Below are 16901 nucleotides of genomic sequence, written 5' to 3' on the forward strand. Positions count from 1 at the left end.
GTCTGGAGACAGCAAGACAGAAAATACGTCCGCTGACTGAAAGGGTTTAAACGTTCATCTTATTCTTGCTATTATTTTGATCTGCTCAGCAAGGATTTCTCGTAGCGAAGGGGTTGATGAAAGCTCTAACTAGCCCTTCCTGTCTGAAAAGCGTCTCCTAAGTTGAATACAATCATTTGGTGCCCGTCCACACCTCAAAAAAAAAAAAAGATAAAAAAAATAATTAAATAAAAAAAGAAAGAACGAACTTCATGTGAGTGCCGTGGTTAAATGCAGACTATCAAAGGAGTAGGTAATCTCCATCTCTTCATTAAAATATTCTTTTTATTCTTGTAATTACCAGACGATTTTATCGGCTTCGGAGTATCCCTTTCAGTGAGGGGGTTAAAGGATGATACATAAATCCAGGTGGTAAAAAAAGAAACCTTCATTAAGCTGAGTGATAAAAGCAATATCCAACTTAACCCTTTGACTGTCTAGGACCTCTCGCTGTTGAATAAAATCGTCCGTGGTCAGTGAAAATAAAGTATCTAGACGGAGTAGGACTTCTCACTGCTGAATAAAATCGTCCGAAGAGCAAAAATAAACTCTAGACGGCGTAGAACCTCTCGCTGATGAATAAAATCGTCCAGTCAGTGAAAATAAATCCTCTAAACGGTGTAACTTCTCGCATGTTGCATAAAATCGTCTGCAGTCAGTGAAAACAAAAATGTCAGCTTGAACATCGCAGTGAGCAAGTAAAAAACGAGAAAATTATAGGAAAAGGGTTTGATTTCTCCCTATCGACTGCACGAAGGGGTTTATGGCAGACAAGCAGGTGGCTACAGCTTCTTGTTTTTTAGACTAATATATTACTTGAAACATGAACGGCAGTAACAACGAAACAGGCAAAAGTAAGATAAATAGCAGTGAAAGTATACAGCACGGACACAGAGCGCCATAACCCTACGCTAGTAAGTACACATATATCATCATCATCATCGTCATCACCATCATCCAGACCTCTTTCCCCACTCTCGCATGGAGTGATGTGGGTCCAGAGAGCAAGACAACAACAACAACAACAACAAATGGTAGAACGACAAGTTACTCAGTACATCAAAATTAAATAATGGAATGACTATGGAAATGTTAAAAATACAACCAAACACGAAACATACATCACCCATACACAATCATTACGCTGAGGATCGAATAGCAGGTTACACAGGAAGCCGCGTAACACTTCCTTAGCTATATATTTTGTTTACTACATCTTATAACTCTTTAGCAGGTTATTAACATAGATATACGGGTCGCCTGCATTAATGACTTACACAAGGATAATTTAGTTGAACAGGCAAATAAATCGCTGTGGAAGAGGTGCTACGCAATTTCTAAAAAATTTACGCCCCTAAGACGTACATAAACGAATGTCCTTACAAATCACAACGAACACCGGTACAAATCATCAGAGAAATGAGCAAAGCATTCAAAATAAGAAATTAGATAATCACTCAGACACTAGTACAACGTTCAGACATACACCCACGACCGCCCACACAAATCGTCAAGAAAATACACAAAACACACAACCATAAGTAGCATATACGACAAGAACAATTCATTCATACACGACCAAAGCATCAGGACATATGCACATCAACCACATAAATCGCCAAGGAATATAGCAACACACATACCCATGAGAACAAGGAACATCCAGTCCAACACGATTTAACTCATACCATATTGTTAAGCCCATGCACGTAAATCGCCAATGAAACACACACGTGAATGGAATGTGCAATACGCATTTCAATTATTCACATCCTTAACACATTCTGCACAAGATCAACTGCTTCATTCGTCACTGCAAAACGCATGACCACGAAAATACGCAATACAAAACAAATATGCATGATATTACGCAACACCATACGTAAAAGCATGAAAATACGCAACACAATACGTAAGATCATGAGAATACGCAACACCATACGCATGACCATGAGAATACGCAACATCATGAATACACCATACGCACGACTATGAAAATACGCAACACTGTACATAACTACCATGAGTCCTTGTCATCCTACGCACGCAGATGAGAATACGCAATACCCTGAAGTTAAGACCTACGCACAAGACCACCCCACGTATATCGGCACTGAAATACGCACGGGGGACGAGACTACGCAATACGCAGGGGTAGAAATCAGGGGAAAGATATGAGGTTGTAATTTCCAGAGGGCAGGCCTGGGTTTGGGAGTGCCGGCCGGTAGTCTAGCTCAATAATTGGCTTTTAGGCGTGGATGAGAGAGAGAGAGAGAGAGAGAGAGAGAATAGCGGGCAATGACTGGCTATTATTCACTTAGATTAACACTCAACCCTTTCAATCCGAGGACGCTGTTTATATTCATGCTACATCCAGACGACTGCATTCAGCTCGTCAAAGATCTCTCGTATACTAAAGGGACTAATGATGGCTGCTACGAAACCCCTCCAGTTTTCGAAAATTCTCCCCTGCGCTGAACAAAATCGTCTGAAGGTAAGCAAGAATCAAATGAGAATGCATGAATGAATAAGTTTTACTTCATTCGGACGATTTTCCTCCATTCTGGCCAACGCTGTGATTTCTATACGCTGAATAAAATCGTCTGGCATACGAAGTTTTATTGTTCGCTGTTAAAATAGTAATTGTGATCGTATTTAGCTTTTCAGGGTTCTCTGTGTATTAAAATCACCTGTCGTTAGCCTGAGTAAAGGGCAAAGCATGTAAAATCGCAGCTACAGGGAAACTACACTCTCTTCACTTTAACTTGGCTTAAAATTTAGCATCATTCCATCTTGAATGGTCAGCTATAACACGATGCTAACACTTAAGTATGGTTCTCGTCATGAAGAAGTGCTATGGAAAGGAATTAAAGATATGCAGTATTGTCTTATTCTCCCACGGAGCTACGGGAAATAAGCAATAAGCTAGAGAGAGAGAGAGAGAGAGTACATATTTTAGGTCATTTATTTTTCTGTTGTTGCTCAATTACCTCACCAGAAATGTTGAAAGTTTACAACAAAATTAAATTATGATGACTGGCCTATGTACAAACGCTGGCTCGCTCGTCACGCGCTCACAAAGCGCACTCTACTGGTAATTAAGTCCTTCAGTACTGTTGGGTAACAAATTGCAAACCACATTTTTCAATGTCTAACTAAATAGCAAACAGGAATGCTCAATTGGAGCTCTAAACGTTAATTTCACTCACTGGAATTAAAAAGATAAATAGTTAACCCCATCATTACAGTACAATAATTTCTCTTTAGTTTATTCTCGTCATTTTTATGTTATTTTATTCAGATGAGAGGAATTTTAGGAACCTGAAGGAATATATACGCAGAACTTTCACTGGCTCTTTCAGCATTAGAGGTCTACCCTAAGATGAAGAAAATTGTCTACTGGTGGCCCAATTAAAATGAAACAGATGTCAACGTGGTCATGACAACTAACAGTGATATATTTACCAGATACTTTATTATCTTAGTGAATACAGGAACCATCTCATGGTTGGAATAGCCCAAATATTCATTTCCAAATGATTTTAATGAGCTACGAATAAGTCATAAAGTAAGTGTTAATACACACTAAAGAATATAACACTTGGTTATGATCATCCATAATGCAGACGGATATAACATATGGATAATAAACCAGAGCAGTATCGGCAGCGTATTAAAAAAAAAAAAATTCAAACATAAACATATTTATCACTTAACAGTGAGCACTTCAAAATAATTGTAAAAGCTTAAACATAACAGTAGCGCATTTTCTGTTATTTCTGTTACAGACGACAATTCAGCTTAGAAACATCAAAATATAAGTTTAGATATAGCCTTAGTTACCTCTTTCCCGTAAGAGTTCTCCCCTGACCTGAATATGACCGTCGAGGAATAGCAAGAACACTATCGAAAGCGTTAAAAATTAGGCACCAAGATGGACAGAATCCAGCATAACCCTGATGCATAAACAAGGCCTCCTGGATCAGAGCAAAAACATGACTTCCTGTAATATATGCTAATCTAATCTCAGCATATCGTTAACACAGACAACGGGGAATTTTAGCATCTGGTTTTCGCTGCACTTTTTAATTTGATTCTCACGCATCGGAAAACGCATAGACGCAAACGACGACTAAATACGCACAGCTTTTTTTGTTACTTTTTTTTTTTATTAATGGAGATATGCAGAACAGAAATTAAAATACATGTTGATATTCTAAAAAACCAGGGTAGGCAAACATTTCCATATAAATAATACAGGCAAATGAACCTCCCTTTGCAGCGCAGCGGTAAAGCACACGCACCCATGTACAAACACCCACACCCACCCATCCACCCACCCAGAACCTCCCCACCCCCACCCACCCCACACACGGGTCCACATTTAGCAGCACCAACTCAAACATATGACAGAAAACACACACATACAGTACATATATCTAAACATTTAGCGTTAACATAAGTAAATACGGGTAGGGGGAGGGGGAAAAAAGCGTCGTTTGTACCAAGTATTAGTTTAGAGCAGTTTGCATATATAAAACGGACGCTGGCAAAAAAAAAAGGGGGGGGGAACGAGGGAAAGGGGGGAGGGTGAGAGGGAAAAGCATGGGCAGGGGGAAAGATGGATGAATGGGGAAAAGGAGGGAATTGGGAAAGGAGGTGAGAGGGAGAGGAAGATGAGGGGGAGGTGACAGGTAGGGGAAAAGGAGAGGAAAGGAGGAAAGGGGATGAGAGGGAAAGGAGGGCTGCGATGATAAAAGGAAGGGATGAGGTGGGAAAGAGGGTAAGAGGTGAGGAGGGTAGGGGGTAAGAGGGGAATGGGGAGTAATGGAGGGGGTAAGGGAGTCGGGGGTACGGGGATACGTGGTTATGGAAAGGGCAAACAGGGGGGGGTGGAGGTACAGGTGAGGAGGGGAACGGAGGAGGGGAAGTAGGGGAGGAGGGGGATGGGAGGAGGGGGGAATGGAGAGAGGCGAGACGGGGGAAGGGTGAAAGGGGAGTTAATGGAGAGACGATGATGGGAGGGAGGGGTAAGTGAAAGTGGGTGACAGTAAAAGGATGTACGTGGAAAATGGGGTGAGGGTGAAAGGGGGTGAGGGTGAAAGGGGGTGAGAGTAAAATGGGTTAAGGGGAAATGGGAAAGGGAGAAGGGGAGGGGTAAGTGGCAAAAGGGGTGAGAAGAAGGAAAGGGGGAGTAACCGGAAAAACCGAGCAGCGGGGAAAGGGGGGAGACAAAAATATAACTGGTGTTGGAAAATGTAACAAGTGTGAAATGTGAGTGGAGTGAGTGGGAGTGTTCTGGGAGACTGAGTGAGGAGACTGGGCTTTGGGAGGGGTTTGGTACGGGGATGAGTGGAGCGGGGGAGGGGAGGATGACTGAGGTGGACAGGAGAGGGGGAAAGAGGTGGACAGGAGAGGCAGAGAGGAGTGGGACAGAAGAGGAAGAGAGAGGGGAGGGGCAGGAGGGGAAGAGAGAAGGTTGGGACAGGAGAGGGAGAGAGAGGAGTGGGGCAGAAGAGGAAGAGAGAGGAGTAGGGCAGAAGAGGAAGAGAGAGGGGTGGGACAGGAGAGGGAGAGAGAAGGGTGAGACAGGAGAGGGAGAGAGAGGGGTGGGACAGATGAGGAAGAGAGAGGGGTGGGACAGAAGAGGAAGAGAGAGGGGAGGGGCAGGAGAGGAAGAGAGAAGGTTGGGACAGGAGAGGGAGAGAGAGAGAGGGGTGGGACAGGAGAGGGAGAGAGAGGGGTGGGACAGAAGAGGAGGGAAGTTGGGAGGTGAACATATTGAAGAACGAGAGAGAGAGAGAGAGAGAGAGAGAGAGAAGGGGTGGACAGAAGGTTCAAAGCAGTGGATAGAGAGAAGAAATGGTAGAGTGTAAGGGCAAAGAATGACGTGTGAAGAAAGAAGAGCAAGGAACTAATAATTCAATAAGAGACAGAAAGATAGAAGAGAGAGAATGGGGAGGAAGGTAAAGGTCGTGAGAAAGAAAATAGAAAGAACAGCGTAAGAAAGAAGGAAAATGGGAAAGAGGGAAGAAGGAGACAGAAGAAACGAGGGGAAGAGGAAAGGAGGGAAAGGGGAAAGGGGGAATTAAAAACAAAGGAATTAAAAACAAAGGGAAGGGGGGAATTAAAAAAAGTTGTACATCAGATGGAGAGGAAGAAAGGGGTTAAATAGGGAAGCTGGGAGGAGAAAAAATGAAAACATGAGAGAATAATCAATACAGTTGAGAGAGAGGTTAGGAAGGTAGAAATAAGAGTGAGTAAGAGAGACATTTGGTAAAGGAAACGAGGGATACAGGATAGTGGATTGGGGAAGGACTATGGATAGGAGACAACTGCACGAAACAAATATGTGTCAGGAAGGCAGACAAAGAGAAAACCGATCAAATGCAGTCAATGAGTAAAGGAAAAAGGTAGCAAGTGAGAGAATGATGAAAGAAAAGAGCAAAAAACAAGGGGGGGGGGAGTTGAAAAATATTATGCGTGAAGGTGAGAAAGGAAGTGAAAACCTAAGAAATGCAAGGAAATGAGGAAAGGAAAAGGAGAGAGAGAGAGAGAGAGAGAGAGAGAGAGAGAGAGGATGATGCAGGATGAGATAAGGAAGAGAGAGGGCGATGGAGGAAAGGAGTAGCAATGAGACGGTGACGAAGGAAGAAAGCAAAAAAAATGAGAAGGATAAAGATTCTAGTTTTGCCACACTGGGAATGATCTTGGTTTTTCACGACTAAAGTAAATAAATAAAAATAAACAAATAAACGAATACATAAATAAAAGACTCCTATTTACACGACCGTGGTTACGAACGAAAAATGGAAAACGTCAAACTGGCTCCAATTACGACTGATTAGCTTGGCAAGTCTTGTTTAGATTCTGATGAAGTTTCGAGCCAGTTAAAAGGAACCTAAATGTACAGCTGCGGACATAAATACTGATCTACCCCATAATGATCAATAATGAGATAGTGAACAGTGCCTTCCAAATCCCAGCGATGCGATCTGAAGCCCATCAAACTTTAAAACATCATGTACGAGATTCATGATTTCACAATTAAAAGCACAATGATATTTTGGTCCATAACTGTACAATATGCCACACGTAAACCTGGAAGAATATCAGTATGGAGCGGATGAATGGATATATTTTCTGGCACTTATGCATCACGGTTACCTGGACATTTCAGGTAATAATTGGTAGCCCTGTTTGTTCACGTTACTGCCACCAACAAAAAGGATCGTCAAAGTTGTCAGGGGATGAAGTACCTGGTCTTGTAGTGTGGAAGTGTAGTGTGAGGATGTAGTAGTGCAGCAGTGTTTTGTAGTAGTGTTCAGTTGTACATCAGAGCTGAACTATTACAGTGCAGTTTGTAGTGGAAAACCACAGTGAACTTGTCTCTCAGTGAGGTGTGGTAGAGTTCATGGTTAACCGTAAAAATGCGGTGTAGGACTGAAACAGTGTAGACGTAAAGCGATGGAGTGTAACAATAAGTTAAAAGTGAGGGCGTATAGGCTAATATTATAGTAGTGGTGTGGTGTAGTGTAGTGTAGTGTAGTGTAGTGTAGTGTAACAACTGCTAAACCTCCCTTGAAGACTGATACTATTCCAGGTTCAGTCATGACATATTGTACTATGAAAGGGAGAGAAGAGAGAAAGAACGAGGAGGCACTAGAGTAAGAGGGAAAGAGGAGAGTAGAATAGGGAAGCCAAAGAGGTAGGAGAAAGATGAGGGGAGAAGGAATTGAGGAGACATGTGTGAAGAGGAGGGAAGTAAGATGGGCAATACTCCTGGAATGAGAGAGTGAGTGAAGGAGGGATAAAGAAAAGTGAAGGCAAGACAATGAAAGGATGGATGAGAGAGAGAGAGAGAGAGAGAGAGAGAGAGAGAGAGAGAGAGAGAGAGAGAGAGAGAGAGAGAGAGAGAGTTAACCATTCTGGACCATTTTTTTTTTTTTTTTAATGACATCTACTTGCAGACGATTCTGTTCAACCCTGGAATACATTTTACACCGAATTGGCTTAACAATCTCTTTCAGCCATTTCAAAACTATACCCTACTTATTTCTTGTCATCTCCAGACGATTTTATTCAGCACAGGGAAAGATATCTCCCAGGTACGCAAGGAAAAACATCAGACGGTTTTGTTCAGCTGAAGATCCTGGCAGTCAGAGGGGTTAAAACTATCTCCACTATCATCACTTCGGTGCTGTAGTTGTCCTTAGGTGGCTAATTCAGGCTAACACCGGATGATTTAATTCACCAGAGAGATGTCATGTGAAAAAAGGTTAAGAGGGGAAGAAAAAGAAGGCAAATCTCTCTCTCTAAAGGTAGCAAAATTTAATAATAATAAAAATAATAATAATAATAATAACAATAATAATAATAATAATAATAATAATAATAATAAAGGACGTCCTCGAAGTGAAGGAACTAAAGACCAAATTATATCTATTAAACTGAAACAGGTTCCTAAAAATGAGGCTGGAAGTGAGAATATCAGATGAAGAGACAATGTAATCCTCGGAAGAAAAATAAAACAATTGTACATTAAGTATACACTGTAATTATACAAAAAAGAGAGACGAAATGAAGTTAAATTTATATCAACTACACTTTATGATTTACTTATGGAAAAAGGGAGACGTAATGAGAAAATAAACAGAGGGAAAACTAAGCTTATTTGACGTTCAATCTAGAATAAACTCAGAAGCTTTAGGGAAAAAAAAAACATTTAAAGACTAATATTATGCAGGATATTTAAAACTCATGATACAAATTTTTCATTCATTCACTGCCAGACGCCATGTATCCCAAACGGGGTGGCCAAGGGCCCAGAGTTAATTGTTTTACAGGGAGGGGCACTAATCCTTCACCAACCCCACTTGACACGTAGGGAGAACGTTATGCCAACAGCATCTGGTGTTCCCAGGCGGTCACCCATCCAAGTACTAACCAGACCCAACGTTGCTTAACCTCGCTGATCGAACGGGAAGCGGTGTACTCAACGTGGTATGGCCGTTGACATGTTGAGAAAAAAGTTGGAATTCAGAATATAAATGCAGGAAAGAATGACTGGAAGAAAAGTGGGAAAACATGTACATAATGACTGAAAGTGAAAAGAGCTGAGTTAAAAATAGGAAGAAAGTGTTGATGAAAAATAAATATAATAAACTGAGCAAGAGTGACAAAATTACATTAAAAAATAGGGAAAGAACACTGGAAAAGAAACACCAGAAACACATATATAAAATCAACTGAGCATATCACAAAGGCGTGGGGGCAAGCTGGACATAAAAGAATAAGTGAAATTAAGAGTACAGGTGAATTTTTGTGAAAGTTAATACCGAGAGCTAGAGAAGAGGAACCTGAAAGCTGGAAATCTGACGGAATAGAATATTACAACGTTGACTTGGGGAAAAAATAAGCATGAAGGCTTTAAAAAATTACTTCAGCTAAGTAAATACATGACAAAACTCGATGCAATGAAAAATATGTTAAAAATGATGGGAAAATAGTAAACGAGACACAAATAGGATGGATGAGAGAACCGAATATATAATCTACACTGAAAGTATTATAAAGAAAAATGGGAGAAATTGAGAGAGAGAGAGAGAGAGAGAGAGAGAGAGAGAGAGAGAGAGAGAGAGAGATGAATGACAGAAATGTAAACAGTAAGAAGCCGAACAAGTGACAAAAAAAAGACAAAAATAATAAGAAATCCAAAAACTCTCTCTCTCTCTCTCTCTCTCTCTCTCTCTCTCTCTCTCTCTCTCTCTCACACTAAAACATTCATCACAGGCCCAGGCTAACCAAGGTCCCACGGCCGATAAGAAGAAACCCACCCAAAGTCCACCGGAAGAAAAAATAAAAAAAAAGGGCTCACTCGGTCGCCCACTCCTTCTCCTCCCGCATTTCCTCAGAGAAGCTGTTTACCCTCCTGTTCTTATCTCAGTCGACCCCCTTGGCTGGTTTGACTCCGGCCTACCTTACATGAACAATGTTATCTTTTGAGAAGAGACTAAAAAACTACGATACGCCCGATTTTCCGCCCCCCTGCCGTCTTAAGGTGCCTATATCTGTTCATTACTTATGCATTACATTAGTACACATCTTAATCTCGTTGGCATGAATATTTTTATATATATGACGTTGCCTCACTCCTGTACCTTTTTCTGGCTGTCATCAATCGTATTCACTCGACGTTTCGTTTTTATTACACTAAAACGCAGAAACTCGAACGCTCAAAAACATTCTTGATCCATTCACTACAATGAAATCTTTTAAAAATAAATTATTTGTGATCTTCAGATGATTTAATCTATGATTACGATAATCTTTTCGAATACGATTAGTTAAATATTGTCTTCAGGTAAGAGAATACCTTGACTGTATATATATATATGTGAATGTATGTATGAATAGAGAGAGAGAGAGAGAGAGAGAGAGAGAGAGAGAGAGAGAGAGAGAGGTGGGGGGAGTGGGGGGAGAGGATGGAATTGACTAAATGGATAAACTCGTATTCTAAGCTTTAAAAGAACAGATTAACTTTTCTTTTGCGTCTGCTAACATAATCCTGGCTGGGTCAACACATAATCCACAACGAACTACCAATCTCTCAATACCTCAGAATAAAAGATTACAAACCAACCCGATTAGTGGTGGTGGAGCTGGAAACGAGATGGACTTGGGTCTGTGTTGTTGCAGGCAGGGTCGATCCCGGTTATTGCAGGAACTTTGACGATTTAATTTCAATACCAAAGTGATATCGGGACCTCCGTTAAGATTCACCGACATGTCATAAAAACACCACCACTAACACCATAACACCAGATCCGATTGTGATATCCCTCGCATATCACACCGGAGAGGGCAGGTATTATGTGACCAAGGCCGCTATTCCCGTCGGTTAAAGGCAGCTCTAACACCTTTTCCTAAGCGATCTATTTTGCTTATTACCCCTTATTGCCTTATCTTGTATTATATAAATCTCTCTAAAATTGCCACACTCTGCATAAACAACGTACAATGGGATATTAACGAGCCTTATCCCAAAATAAATCGCTAGGGAAGAGGTGCTTGACAGTCTCCTTCCCTGATGAGAATAGACTCGAGTGTGAGGTGATTTGTGAGGGCTGCAAGGGATCAGGCCTCTGTTGGTGTGTCGTAGCTGCACTATACTCTCTCTCTCTCTCTCTCTCTCTCTCGCCGCTTTGCCAACGTGGTTAAGCATTCGAATATTAAACACTTTCGTTCCTTGAGAGAGAGAAAGAGAGAGAGAGAGAGAGAGAAACCAACGTCCACCGTCAATCACCCTCTCACCCCTGAAGCGACAATTCAGCATTTAAGGGGGTACATCTCCATATCACTGCAACCTGTGGAGTTCCCCTTGGCAATATTGCATCCATCCATTTTTTCACTCCCACTCCCACCAGTTGTTATGTCTCACTCAGTCTTCACCGCTTGGAAAAATGATGAAGAGACAGGTGTGGTGAGGGAGAGAGGTATGCTGGGGGAATGACGTGTGTGGTGCAGGAGGGACAGGTATGGTGATGGAGAGAAAGGTGTGATGAGGGAGAGAGGAATGGTGGGGGAATGACGTATGTGGTGCAGGAGAGATAGGTGTGGTGAGGGAGGGGCTGGTGTGGTGAGGGAGGGACAGATGTGGTGAGGGAGGGACTGGTGTGGAGGGGATGACAGGTGTGGTGAGGGAGGGACTAGTGTGGTGAGGGAGGGACAGGTGTGGTGAGGGAGGGAGAAGCTGGTGTCAAGAGGGAGGAAGGAGGAAGGGAGGGACTGGTAGGAGTGGGGATTATGGGAGGGATGGACAGGTGAAGAAAGAAAACTGCCTCACTCTCTCTTACTGAATATTGCAAAACTCTCTCGCTGAATATTCCCTAACTTTCTTGTTAAATATTGTCTTACTCTCTTACTGAATACTGCCTTACTCTCCTGCTTAATATTGTCTTACTCTCTGAATACAGCATTACCCTCTCGCTAAATACTGGCAGACACTCTCACTGAATATACCTTACTCTTTCGCCGAATATTGCCTCTCTCTCAATGAATCCTCGTATTGTTTCACTGAATACTGCCTCGCGTACTGAACACTCTCACGGAATAACATCTTTCTCTCTCACTAAATACTACCTCATCTGAATATTATCCCATTCTTGTTGTGTTGTCCTGGGAGCGTATTCACAAAGAAACATACCGTTATGATAATTCTCTCTCTCTCTCTCTCTCTCTCTCTCTCTCTCTCTCTCTCTCTCTCGTCATTATTTTTAGCAGAAGGACAAGGAACGGACAGTGAAGAAACTCCCCTGGTTCTTCTACCTGGGAAAAGAAAATGTTACGAGAGGAAACTAATCACAAGAGAGTTTGTGAATTCGGGCGAGAGCCATCTTCACTACAGTTCGTTCACCTTAACTTGGCAGGTATTTCAGTCATGCCGTAGCTTGTTTCCCGTAGCTCAGTGGCAGATCAAGACAATACTACGGCTCTACACCCCTTCTATGAAAAAAGCACTTGAGTGTCTAGCGCCATACTGTAGTGTTGATCTCTTGCTGCAGCTCAGCATTCAAGATAGGGATATGTTAATTTTAGGCTAAGTTCAAGTGGACAGAGTACAGTTTGTCGGAAGGTGTGTGTGTGTGTGTGTGTGTGTGTGTGTGTGAAAATGAAGGGAAAGTGATACGTCGGAAGTCTGACGAAAAAAAAAAAAGTACATAATGAGAAAGAATGATGAAAATGGAACAAGAAAACTGGGAGAGTAAAAGTGAATGATCAAAATAAAAAGAAAAGGAAAGAAAAATAATTAAAATACGTGTAATGTTGTCCAATCTATGCATCCAATACGTCTGCTGAAGAGATGAAAATACGATAAAAATATACAGCAAAAGTGGTGCAACTCACAAGACAGATGATGAACTGATAACGATGGAATAATAAAAAAAAAATTGGATTGACAAGCGGGCAATAGTTGAAAAGCTAAAAGAAAAAAGTAACATAAATTGTGTGTGTGTGTGTGTGTGTGTGTGTGTGTGTGTGTGTGTGTGTGTGTGTGTGTGTGTGTGTGTGTGTGTGTGTGTGTGTCTCCCCCTCATAAACACGCAAAATTCAAGTTCTTTTCCCTTTATCTTTACTTTCCATACAGACAATCAGCAATGCAATTCACCAACAATACCCAATTAAAAGAAAACAATAAAACAAACCAACTAAATTGGTGGAACAAGAAATAGGCGCTGAATCCCCACTCATCGCGTTCGAAAAAATGGGCTCACATTTTAATTTGACGAGCAATCAATTATTCAAAGGCAATAACCTGGCACCTCCAACAACTGTAAGTCTCGTCAACCTCCTCAATCCCATGACAGGCCTTTTTTTAAATCATAATTTTGCGCTTGCTATTTCTAGATGATTTTATTCAGTGTGGGAGGACGCCCCTGTAGTGAGAGAGATAAGTCTTCAGATGGAAAAGTTGGTCCTAAGCTGAGGAAAATCGTCTGTGAACAGCAAGAACAATGTGTAAATCTACGTCATCTGACTGAATAGGTTAAGGTGAGCTTCATCTGCCAATCTAATTCTTTCGCGAAGACAGGTGTCCCATAAGCTGAATAAAATTATCTGGAGACAGCCAGAGAATAATACGCCTTGGTGCTCAGAGGTTTACTGGTGACAGTTTCCAATCCAATCTCCACAAGAGGTGTCCCTTTTGCTCAATAAAGTCGCCTAGGGATAGTGAGGTTGTTTTTTAAGGATATTACGGATTATAATGGTTGTTTTAAAGGATGTTCATCATGTACTAGTCGTCAGAGGTTTCCCTTACCTGGCTGTACCCAGAAAAAAAAAATCTAAATCCTGTGGTAAGCCTCTTGAATGGAAAGTACTGCGGATTCTAACGTTTTCATTTCTATTTAATTAATTCTATTGCATGTTTTAAGAGTTTGTAGGAATCAAAAACATGTTCTTAAAAACAATTTTGCTGTTGTCAACACGCCCTGCTGCATGAAGTTTCCTAATTTCAAGAACCAGGGTGGGCAAGCAGCCTTGACGCTGCGAAAAGTACCACCATCAGTTGGCGCAAAATGAAAATAACACAGCTGAGCGTTCAGGAACGGACCAAGTAACCTATGCAGAATCATATACTCGAGAAAAAAATAATAATTATCCCTAAAATCCCAATTCTCACTTTTAACAGACCAAATTAACCTAGTTAACCTCGAGTCCGATGAAGAATTTCAATTTCAATTTTACTACCAATAAAAATCGCACATTTATAGTAATGAAGGAGTTAATGAAGGCTATATGTAATTCCTCTAATCCGGTCTGCATATATGGGGAATAATATCGTCTGAAGGTAGAAGAAAAAAAATAAATACTGGTACGTCATAAGTTACATGGTGCTAAGAACACCGTGATGACGACTACTCCTAAATTCACTCTGCATAATAATAATAATAATAATAATAATAATAATAATAATAACAATAACAATAATAAAACCAGTTACCCATATATGTACACTAAATTGTGGAGTCAAAATATGGAAACTTAACAATAACAATTTATGTCATCGATTGCCTTTGTGGTTATACAAATTGATGTTTTGCCTAAAACCTTCATATGAACACAACGTGGATATTTGCACAATTTTAACTGGCTCACCATATGCTTAACTGTAACCATAATCCTTTCAGACAATGAGAGTGGCCACAGCTATATTTCTGTAAAGGTACAGCTTTACAGCTTTTGTGGTTTTCACTGAAACGTGTTACAAAGAAAACACTCAATTCGGTACTTTCCACTAAGGTAAATGACAAAACATTCAGCCATAATTCTCGGCAATTTTTTTAAATCATACAATTTTCACCCAAATAGCAGCATCTCAATTAGATCCGGAGATATCTTAATTTCAAATATGCAATTTTTGCAACAAAAATGAATGTGACTTTCAAAAATAGGTCGTCATTTATATCTGCCACAAGCACTTGGGTTACCACTACGGTATCTTGCTGTAAAATATCATCAAGATCTATGAGGAAAAAAAAAGTGCATAGGAAAATCATAATAATACTAACCAAAACAATACGCTTCGACGTATATATGGCGAAGCTTAATGTCGTGTCCGAGGGTGACTTTCCGTGGATGTGGGTAACAAAATTGGTCTTCATGAATAAGTAACCGGACCGCACGGCAGGGCTCAACACAGAGTTAACACCAATGGAAACGAAGATCACATCAATAACACACTGCCAATCTATCACAAATATACATGGCCGGCACTGAATAATCTGTGTGTGTGTGTGTGTGTGTGTGTGTGATGCGCTCGGTGGTATACACACGATCAGTAACAAATACACGATTAAGCATACTTTAGGTAGCAAGTAATTCAGTACACACACACACACACACACACACACACACACACACACACACACACACACACACACACACACACACACACACACAGTCAGTCAGTCCCAAATGCACGACAGCATATGCATAAATTAAAACAGGTAAATACTCACAAATAAACAAGCACAATGCATATATACATACCGCAACGCCAAACATACGTTCAGCCATGATATACACATAAATACAGGCCTTTGATCACACACTAAAAATGCGAACGTATACGAAAACATACATACCACATAAAGCAGGACATCTGGCTGCACGACACACACACACACACACACACACACACACACACACATACACACATACACACAAACACACACACACACAAATCATGCAAAGGTTGTCACAGTTCCACACATTTATACATACACCAACGCTGGCTAAACCTGGATACGTCCAATGCCAACTGAAGTATGCACACAGAGAAACATGACGGGTTGGCAGGAGGACGCTTTTTAAAGGCTGTCTATAAGGATTACATTTAGAAGCATTATGTTATGCCCTAAGTTTAATTTTCCTTTCCATGAACCCTCTGTCTCTTCTTATGCCTGTTTGTCTGTTCATCAGTATCTATATCAATCTATCTATCTACTTAACAATCGATCTATCATCCATCTACCTGTCTCTGTTTGCCTACCTACCTGTCTATTTACCTGTCTGTATGTCTACTGTCAAGATCACTAAATGTTTCCAACAGTCAGGGTACAATACCTATTAGCATTATGAAACATACACTCTCAAAATAATTAAAATACTTACATATGAAGCACCCTCCACGTCTGTATCTCTGTGTATCCACCATCGACTGCAACAGATGACTAAACATTACCAATAAACGGTCAGGGTATAAAATGATGAAATATACCCCAACACACACACACACACACACACACACACACACACACACACACACACACACACAAAATCATGTCTTGTTTACTGATACCGAAAGCGTCAGTAATTGTTCATATATTCGGTAGTATTCTCTACTCCCCCCCCCCAAAAAAAAAGTGGACATTTCACACGTCTATCCAGTCTTTTCCTTCGAAGCCAATATTCACCTTCCCATCTTGCCTTCTTCCCTTTGGGCCGTGTACTCCATCAAGCTCTCCAGTTACGTCTTGTCTCCCCCTCCCTTACACATCTTCCCTTCAGGCTGTCTACTTCCCTTGCAGTCTACCATCTTCTCTCCCTCTGTCCCCCTCAGGCTAACAGACTGCGTATCTTCCTCTATCTATTTTTCTCAACCTGCTTACATTTACACTTACTTCAGGTTTCATTTCCTCTCCTCTCACTCCTTTTCCTCTCCTTCCTCCTACTCATCTTCCACTCGCTCCTGTTATTTATTTTTTCATTATCATACCTACTCTCAATTCTCCTAATCACTGTCTTCTTGTCGCTGCCTGTCCACTCCTCGTCTACCAACAAATCTTTCTCTCCTTTCT

General features: G+C 41.0%; 1 non-coding gene across 1 annotated transcript; it reads right to left on the bottom strand.

Annotated features, from left to right (window-relative positions):
• Positions 1-8937: 8937 nt before the first annotated feature.
• Positions 8938-9056, bottom strand: LOC145417673 (5S ribosomal RNA). Its single transcript, XR_013900537.1, has one exon. It is a non-coding gene; the product is annotated as a 5S ribosomal RNA (ribosomal RNA).
• Positions 9057-16901: the final 7845 nt, after the last annotated feature.

Source organism: Coenobita brevimanus, chromosome 110 (assembly GCF_032717465.1).
Source record: "Coenobita brevimanus isolate Jiangsu-jjx chromosome 110, ASM3271746v2, whole genome shotgun sequence".
Taxonomy (NCBI): Eukaryota; Metazoa; Arthropoda; class Malacostraca; order Decapoda; family Coenobitidae; genus Coenobita; species Coenobita brevimanus.